The sequence below is a fragment of the Psammomys obesus genome, unplaced genomic scaffold (assembly GCF_907164565.1).
Source record: "Psammomys obesus unplaced genomic scaffold, mPsaObe1.curated_primary_1811, whole genome shotgun sequence".
Taxonomy (NCBI): Eukaryota; Metazoa; Chordata; class Mammalia; order Rodentia; family Muridae; genus Psammomys; species Psammomys obesus.
Genome location: NW_026596131.1, coordinates 10,046,613 through 10,055,551, shown reverse-complemented (window position 1 = coordinate 10,055,551; position 8,939 = coordinate 10,046,613). Strand labels below are relative to the sequence as shown.

At 49.6% G+C, this 8,939-nt stretch overlaps 1 pseudogene; it reads left to right on the top strand.

Annotated features, from left to right (window-relative positions):
• The first annotated feature begins 2,533 nt into the window (after positions 1-2,533).
• Positions 2,534-8,570, top strand: LOC129665753 (ubiquitin-like; annotated as a pseudogene).
• The last annotated feature ends 369 nt before the right edge of the window (positions 8,571-8,939 follow it).

Sequence of the window (8,939 nt, the reverse complement as noted above, 5' to 3'; positions counted from 1 at the left end):
TGCGAAAGTCAGAGGACAACTTAGAGAAGCTGGTTTTCTCCTTCCATCATGTGGTGGGTCCTAGGGATCACACCCAGGTTGTCAAACCTGGCGACAAGCGCCTTTAACCACTGAGCCATCTCACTGGCCCCTCCTGGATCTTTAAAGACTCTTCCCATTTTAAAGAGCCAGACTTCAGTTTGTGAAAGAGAATTTTAGGTTGACAGCTAAATTGTGTTAAAATACAGAGTTCTCATAATCTCCCCATAGCCTCTTCTGCTATTGGTGCCTCAGTCCACATTTATTACACTTGATAGACTCTCCATGATTTTTCTGACAGAGTTGACTCAGAGAAGACTTTGCTTGGCTGGCGTGGACCACAGTCCTCCTCTGAACCAAGCATTCTCACCAGAGAATACAGCGTCATGACTACTGAATCACTTGATCACACAGAATGTCATGCTGTTACCTGGGATGGCGTATCAGTTAAGATTCTCCAGAGGAACAGAACTTACAGAGGAATTTCTCTCTCTATACATACAGGGGGGATTTATTAAAATGTCTTACAGGCTGTGGTCCGGCTAATCCAACAATTAGCCTACGGCTGCCTATGGCTGAAAGATTCAAGAATCCAGTAGTTGTACAGTCCACCAGGCTGGATGTCTCAGCTGGCCTTCAGTGTGCTGGAATCCTGAATAAGAAGGCTCTAATGCCAGGGAAGGAATGGACTTGCCAGTGAGAGCAAGAGCAAGTGGGCTAAAGCAAAAACTTCCCTCTTCCATGTTCTTTACACAGGCTTCCGGCAGAAGGCGTGGTACAGATTAAGGGTGAATCTTCCTTTTAATCTCCAGATTAGAAGTGGATCTCTTACTTTGAAGGATATGATTAAGAAAAAAAAAATCCCTCATAGGTGTGCCCAGTCATTTTCATTAATTCTAGATGTAGTCAAGTTGACAACCAAGAATAGCCATCACAGAGGTCATGGGGTCTTGTCTGTAAACAAGGAGGAGAGACTGCTCAGGTCACTCTGTCTGAGCCATACGCACGCAGTGCCTGAGGAGACCTTGAAAGTGCCTGAAGAAGGGCCAGCATGTTAGGCAGACAGAAACACTGTCACTGTGTTCTCAGGGTCAACCTACCATGCCACCCCAGGCCTCTTCTCCTGGGTGACCTTTTGCCATCTATCCTCCAGTGACCTCTGCATCCAAGAGCTCTGAGTGTGCTTGTTTCACTTCTATTGCTGGGACAAATACCCTAACAAAAAATGAGGGCAGCCAGGGGTGAGAGGTGTTATTTGGCTTACAATTCCACAGTCTGTTATTTGAGGAAATCAAGTGTGGGGCCAGAAAAGCCATGTGACGAGAGAGCTGGTCTGGAGCAAGAGTGAGGTTGAGACATATCCAAACCCCGAAAATTTCATCCAGAGACCAGCAGGAGTAGAACAGCTTCCTCCTTGTTCTGGGCCTGCCTTGTCCCTGCATGTCCTTGAGAACCCCTCACCTCTCCCACCCTTGAGGTAGTCACATAACCTGGTAGGCAGGTTTCAAGTTAAACTTTTTCTCTCCTTATGAGGGTGTGTCCAGCAAGCACCCAGAATTCCTTTTCATGCAAATGAAACATTCTCAGCACCTCAGCCAATGATGTACACTGACTCACTCTTAAAGCCCCTCCCCCCAAGGTTTATACAGCCCTTGTTTCACTGAAAACCACCTCAGTGATGACCGAGATCCTTCCAGTCCAACAGTGCCTGGACACCCTGAAGGGAAAAGCAGACTTGGGGCAACTGTCATGGAAAGAACTTCACCAATCATGTCCATGGTTGAGCAGGGAGAGAATAAATGCATGGATCTTTGCTTGCTTGCTCGCTACTCAGCTAGCCCTCTGTACGCTTACACAGCCCAGGGCCTCAAAACAGAAAATGGCTCTACCTTCAGGGGGCTGGCTCAATTAACAATATGACCCCAGCCGGAACACACATCTCCACAAACATCTACAAGAATCATCTCAATGAGACTCCATTCTTAGGCGATTTTATGTTGTGGGAAGTTAATAGTTAAAATCAAGAATCCTGGGGGGAAATGTCACTACTGTGGCCATCCATACCATGCTTACCACAACCTTACCGTTCAGTGTTTCCTTGAGGAAGGCCGCTTCTGGGTGCTGTGTGGCCTCCTCCATGGGACAGCTTGGCGCAGGAGTATCTCTCATGGTCATTCGCCTTTATGACCTAGTGTGGCCAAAAGCCTTCCCAGGGGACTTTAATTCCAGGGCACCTCAGTGTGTGAGTGTGCTGTGTGTGCTGTGTGCGTGTGCACGCACACACACGCTATAAGGCTCGGAGTGTGGGTACCTTATCTTCACCAACATGTGGGTGGCAAGGGAAGGGGTGACCATCTGGCCATGTGTATTTTCTTCATGTCTGTAGCTTCCTGATTATTATTCTGATCCCGGGCAGAGACAGCTGCATGGTGGGGGAGGAAGCTGACCGGCAGTGGCAGGTCACACTGGCTGCTGGGGTTGGAAGGTGACCAGATCCTGGCAGGGAGGAGGAAGAGGCCAGAGGGACAGAGAGCCAACTGTGAAGGTAGTTGTACCCACCTCCCCTCACCCCCAGCTCCCTTCTTCCTGTCAATCCAGCTGTGTGGTTTGTGCTGTTGCTGGGGTGGGGGCCAGGCCCTTCAGGCCCTCCTGTGGGGCAAACCCCAGCAGGGTTGGAGGGAGGGAAGGGACAAAGTCTGGGCTGAGAACCTCTGCTCTGGTCAGCTGTCTGTTCTCACACACATTTTTAAAGCCCCCCCCCCCCCCACCTGCTCAGCACCCTGGGCTGACCCTGGTAGAGTTCATACTAGTTCTGGATGAGAAGGCCTGGTGGGAGATTTCAGGCCCTGTCCTTCTTTGGCACTAGAGATGCAACTTTAAATCTGTAAATGCCATCTTGTCCTCATTCTTCCAGCCCCAGTGGGAACAGCTTTCTGTTTCTTATGGCTTCTGAGTTCTCACCCATTCTCTTTGGCTTCTCCAGGCTTTCTTCACCCCTATTACCCTGGGTATAAATGGCGCATTTTACATACTTAGAGAAGCCTTTTCTGGCTCTTAAGGCTGTAACCCTCCATCCCACTCAGGGGATCTCTGCCGCAAGCCAGCCGGGTGAACTTGAAGCTTTCTCTCTCTGGCATCTCATTTTCTTCTCTGTAAAAGGAAATGGGGCCACTTCTGGTACTCTTCTAGGCTCCCCCAGATTTCCTGAACCACACCGGGGATTTCTCAAGCTGTTCTCACCTCATCTTTGAGGGAGGGACAGATCTGCTCTCTTGGTGTGGCTGTCTATTTCCCATATAGGTATGATCCTACCCAAGGCTGGAAAGAGAAAGCTGGCTAATCCTGAGCAGCCAGTGTCATGGGTATCTTCCAGAAAGGTCTCTCTGAAAAGTTAGACAAAGAGAGGGCGAGTAAGTGCTGAGCAGAGATGGGTGAAGCCTCCTTGGTCTTCTCCCCAACACACCTGCCTTCCCTACATCAGGTCCAGACAGCTGTCAGTTTGGAGAAGGGAAGTTTTAGGGGGTGGAGCTGTGGGAGGAAGCCTAGGAGAGATCAGGAGAGCCAGAGCCAGGGCCTTGCTTGGGGTTTGAAATGCCCAAGCTGTTAATTTGAGACTAATCAATGCTAATTTGCACATATCTGGTTGCTGGAGCCGTTATCTATTTCTTGTCAAGATGTCCCAGGGGCTCCTAGCTCTTCCCCATGACTGCCCACCGGGCACCTCCTCCCCCACACAAAGGCATTGTGGGACCAGCTCAGCAGGGAGAGATAGCAGACAGGCACTTGAAGCCTTTGAGCCCACCCCAGCTGGCACAATGAGCTGGAAGAGATTCAGGACTCAGAAGGGGAGGAGAGAAGGGGCTGGGGGCTGGCCAGCACAGCCTGGGAGGAGGAGATTTAAGCAAAAGTGCAAATTACCCAAACCCGTGATTAACATTTCTTCCAAATCTGCATGAATATTAAAGCGTAACCCACCCTGGTCCCCACACAATGAATTCTGCATGAATCTTAAGATAAATCGTTTGGATAACTTAGCGGCAGCTGTAGTCCCCTGCCACCAGATGCTTCCCCAAATCATTTCAAGGCAGGGAAGGGATGAGAAAAAGAATCTTGGTAAGGGCCAGGAGGGGGCCAGGAGGGGCCAGGAGGGGCCAGGAGGGGCCGATTATTTAGACACTCTGTGCTCAGACACTTTGGCTAGGCAGGGTGTCATGCTGAGGGTGGGTTTCACAAGCCCGTGGCTTGTTCATGTTGTAATAACAAGGTGAGGGGTGGGCTTTACCAAGTCAGTGCCTCTTTGTCACACGCTGTAAGGACAGAGCGTGAGCTATCGGTCATCTACTTTGCAGTCCTCCAAGGACTGCTTTCCTGTGTCCCTGCTCTGTTGTTCTGTCCTTCTCTCTCTTTGAGAAGCAACCTTCTTGATTGACCCTCAGCTCACACCCATCACCCTGAAGGGTAGGATTCTCAAGCAGGGACAGCTTTGTCCCCACCAAGAGACACTTGGGGGTATCTGGAGATTCTCATGGTTAGGAAGCTCCTGACATTGCTGATGCTGTGGAGCACCCCACAGTGATACTCCCTCACCCCAAGAATAACCTAGCTTCTGATATCAGTAGCATGGAGCCTGAGAAAGCCTGCCCTGGTGGGTACACAGCTCCGTTGGTGTCCTTGCTTCCCCTGAAGATCTGCCTTCTCTTTGGTAGAATCCAGTCAGTCAAGGTCCTGGAGGGAAGCCAGAGACAGAGTTTTGAGCTCCAGTGTGGCAACAACATTATTGTGGTCGTCATCAAGCCAGACGAGGCCCTGCAGGCAGCAGATGGTACCCCCTTCCCCCAAGGGTTCCAGCTCGTGACTTTTGTTTATTGTGTGTGCGTGGTGTACATGACATGTGTGTTCAGCTGCCTGTGCTTGTGCCTGCATGTGCAGAGGCCAGAGGGTGACATCAGGTGTCCTGCTCCGTCACTCTCCGCTGTGGTGTAACTTTGAGGCAGGGTCTCTCACTGAATCTGGAGTCACGTTGGCTGCCGGTAAGCGCAGTACTGAGTCTGTCCCCATCTCTCAAAGCCCTGGGGTTACAGGCACATGTGGGCCATGCCTGGCTTTTTACTTGGCATGAAAACTCAGGACCTCATGCTTGCACAGCAAGTACCCTTACATACTGAGCTCTCCACCGTCCCTGCCATGGAAGTTTAATGAAGAGGACATTTACAGGCTTGTGTGTAGAGTCAAAACCCAAAGAGGTGGTATAGATCCAAGGTGCAATAAAGTGGGAGGCCATCCCATCTTTAGGCCTAAAGGGACAAGGGAAAGGAACACGGATACCCGAGTCTGGAGAAAGTCAACAGGAACCATAGCCTCAGCCAGAAACAAAGAAGGTCTAGTCAGCACCCTGGATTGGCCATGCCTGGTTTAGAAGGCAGAGAACAAAAGGCCTGTTCAACACTGCCTGTAGGAGAGGGAAGAAAGAATGGCAAGAGGAAACTAGGGGACAAGTGGAGAGTGGCTGGCACAGTTATCATGACCAGAGCCACCTTGGGAAACCCAGGGATGGCCTAGAAGATCAGTAAATACATGGACCAGCAGTTAAAGAAAACCAGGAGAAAAAAAAATCCTGATCATAACCATGAGAGGATTAGTACAAAACAAAATGCCTTTTGGAAAATTCCAGAGAAATTTTTCTTGAGAAAAAGGTTAAAATGTTAGGATTCTCTTGGGAGCCAATCTGAGAGAGAGAGAGAGAGAGAGAGAGAGAGAGAGAGAGAGAGAGAGCGCTTCAGGAAACCAATGGCATGCTGGGATTCAATTTACAAAAACACAGTTGAAGCGCCAATTTACAGACATGTGCCCCTTGTCTAGAGAGGATTGCATGAAGGCTGGAGTGTTCAAAGAAGCAAAAGCCAGCCCAGCATGTTGCAAGGCTGGAGGTGGATGGGGTCAGGTCTCTGGGAGATTGGGGGAGGGAAACCTACCAGCTTGATGGCTGGCTGTAGTCCATGGGAGAGGAAGAGAGTTTAGCAGGGATTTTCACATCTTTCTCTAACAGATGTTAGGGCTGCCCCTAGCATTGGGAGAATGGGGTGGGGTCTGGAAGCTGGGTTCAGTTGGATGCCATTGCCTATGTTCTAGTGGATGGGCATTTCTTGCTAAGTGCTGGGCAGTGTCCCTGAAGCTGTGATCCTCTCTGGTCACAGGTAGTAGGATCAGGGCCTTTGCAGACCCTTCTGGGGTACCTGAAGGAGGGGAGTGTGAATGATTCTCCCATTGGTCACTGGACTGGAGGGCTTGCCTTCTCTTTCTGGTTTTAAGCAGGATCTTAACAAGAAATAGACAAACAGGAGTGCTTTTCAGCTCAGCAGGGCGATGGGGGAGTGAATTAAAATCCCATTATAAAAACACTGCGGAGGCTGCTGGCAGCCTCGTGGGTGATCATTCACAACAACACACACATGCCCATCAAATGCTGTGCTGTGACTTGGGCCACAGTGGTGGCCTGGGGAAAACTTCCAGTGTCAGGTCAACCTCAGAGGACCACCCAGGGGCCTGTGATCTTCTTCACCTTCCTCAGGCTTTGGAACTCCATTGAACTTCCTCTTCTCTTCGATTGGCTGGGGCCAGCCTCTGAGGGATACATATGAGCCTTTGACCTTGGCTCCCCTCTAGCAAGGCCATGGCAGAAAGGAGGCTCAGTGTGGGACCAGAGCAGTTAGGATGTCTTATCCTGGTTCCCTCCCTGGTACCCAGGGAGGTGGCAGACAGTGGTGGATAGTGAGCCTCTCCAATGTCATCTATGTCTCTAAGCATTTCCTGTCTCCCTTTCAGCCCTAGGGACTACTGGCTTCCCTTTCTTGCTAGGCCTTCCTTGCCTGTGTTCCCCATTCCTTGGATCCTCCAGCCTCGTTTCAGCTTCATTAATTTTTTTTTTTTTGTTTTAACTCCCTTTCACCATGCTTTGGAGCGTGCAAGACTTTCTACAAAGACTCTGATGCTCTACCCACCACAGGGGCTGAAGCCATTGCTGAATGCAGGGCCAGGTTCATAGGAAACTTGGCTGTGTTCAGCAGTGGACAGCAGCCTCCAGAGCTTGGTGTTTTCCCAGCTCTGCCACTTAATGACTAGCTCTGTAGCTGTCGGAAGCTTACTTCAGTGTCTTCAGTGTTTTCCCTCTTAAAATGGTGATGATGATGATCATGATGATCATGATGATGATGATTGTGGTGATGATGGTAGTGGTAATGTTGGTGATGATGGCAATAGTGATAGTGGTGATGATAATGATGATGATGGTGATGATGATGATGGTGATGATGGTGATGATGATGATGGTGATGATGATAGCATACGTGCCATAGAGTCAGCATGATTTTAAACGAGAAAACTCACACAAAATTTTAAAATGGCAAAGCACAAACCATGAGAAATATTAGCTATTACTTTTTATTATAGTACCAACATGAAATTTGCTTTTTCTCCACTTCACATAAAAGGCCTACCCAGCAACCAACCTACCTCCACTTTGAAGTAATGTGGCTGTGAGATACTGTCTCCTGTAGGTAGAAGGTCCTGGAAGCTCCATCTATTTCTGGGAAGGTCCAGACTGCTCAGCTCCTGGCCTAGCATGTTCCTCTCCAAGTATCAGTGAGGACCTGCCAAATGGTTCCCTTGTTCACAAGTGCTAGGCCTATTGTAGACCAGGCCCTTCTGAGTCTTGAGGATGGTATGTAAAACTAAGACACCCGTTTTGTCATGGGTCATTGAACTAGAATTAGAAAGAGCCCTTACAGTGAACTGGTTTAGGACAACTGTGTGGAAGACAGGGCAAGTACCAATGGCTTTGGATTCAAAGATATTAGAAGTGTTTGGATGGTCTTATGTCACCAGCTTAATTCTATAGGTGCTACATACCACCATATCCTTTCAGTGACTTACTTTAGGAAAGTAGAGCTGGGGGTGGTGGCACACACCTGTAATCCCAGCACTCAGGCAGATATCTGTAAGTTCGAGGCCAGCCTGGTCTACAAAGCAAGTCCGGGGTAGTAGTCAGGGCTTGTTGGAAATCTTGTCTCTAAAAACCAAAAACCAAAACCAAAACCAGCACCAAAGTGGGCTGGGCCTGGTAAGATTTTGAGATGAGCTTTCTCTTCAACCAGGTAGCCAAGCAGACCCCAACATGCAGATCTTCATCAAGATCCTGACAGGCAAGTCCATCACTCCTGAGGTCAAGCCCAGTGATGCCACCGAGAATGTCGAAGCCAAGATCCAAGACAAGGAAGGCATCCCACCCTGACCAGCAGAGGCCGGTATTTGCTGGCAAGCAGCTGGAAGATGGCCGCCCCTCTCTGACTGCAGCCTCCAGGAAGAGTCCGCCTTGCACCTGGTGCTGCGCCTGCATGGCAGCAGCATCTGGCTGCCCCTGTCAGCTTGCTCAGAAGCACAACTGTGACAAGATGATCTGCCACAAGCGCTACACATGTCTGCACCCCCGTGCAGTCAGCTGCCCCAAGAAGTGTGACCACACCAACAACCTGCACCCCAAGACGAAGGTCAAATAAAGTTGGGGCTGTACCCTGCCCATGACCAAATAAAGTCTCCTTCCATCGACTGGAGCATCAAAAAAAGAAAGATTTTGAGATGAGGTTTCCCCTTTCTTCAGAGGATCTGTGGATTTAATCTGACCCTATGACAATCGTTGCTGCCACCGCTGCCACCACCACAGCCGTATCACTACCATCCACATTACTACAATCTTCTACTGCTACCATCTCCACCACCAGCACCCCTATAACCTCCACAATCATCACTGCCATGATCACCATCATTTCAACCGCCAGCACCGTCGTAACCACCACCATCACCACCACCATCATTCTTACCCTCACAGCTTCCATCACTGCTGCTACTACCACCACCATCACAACCTC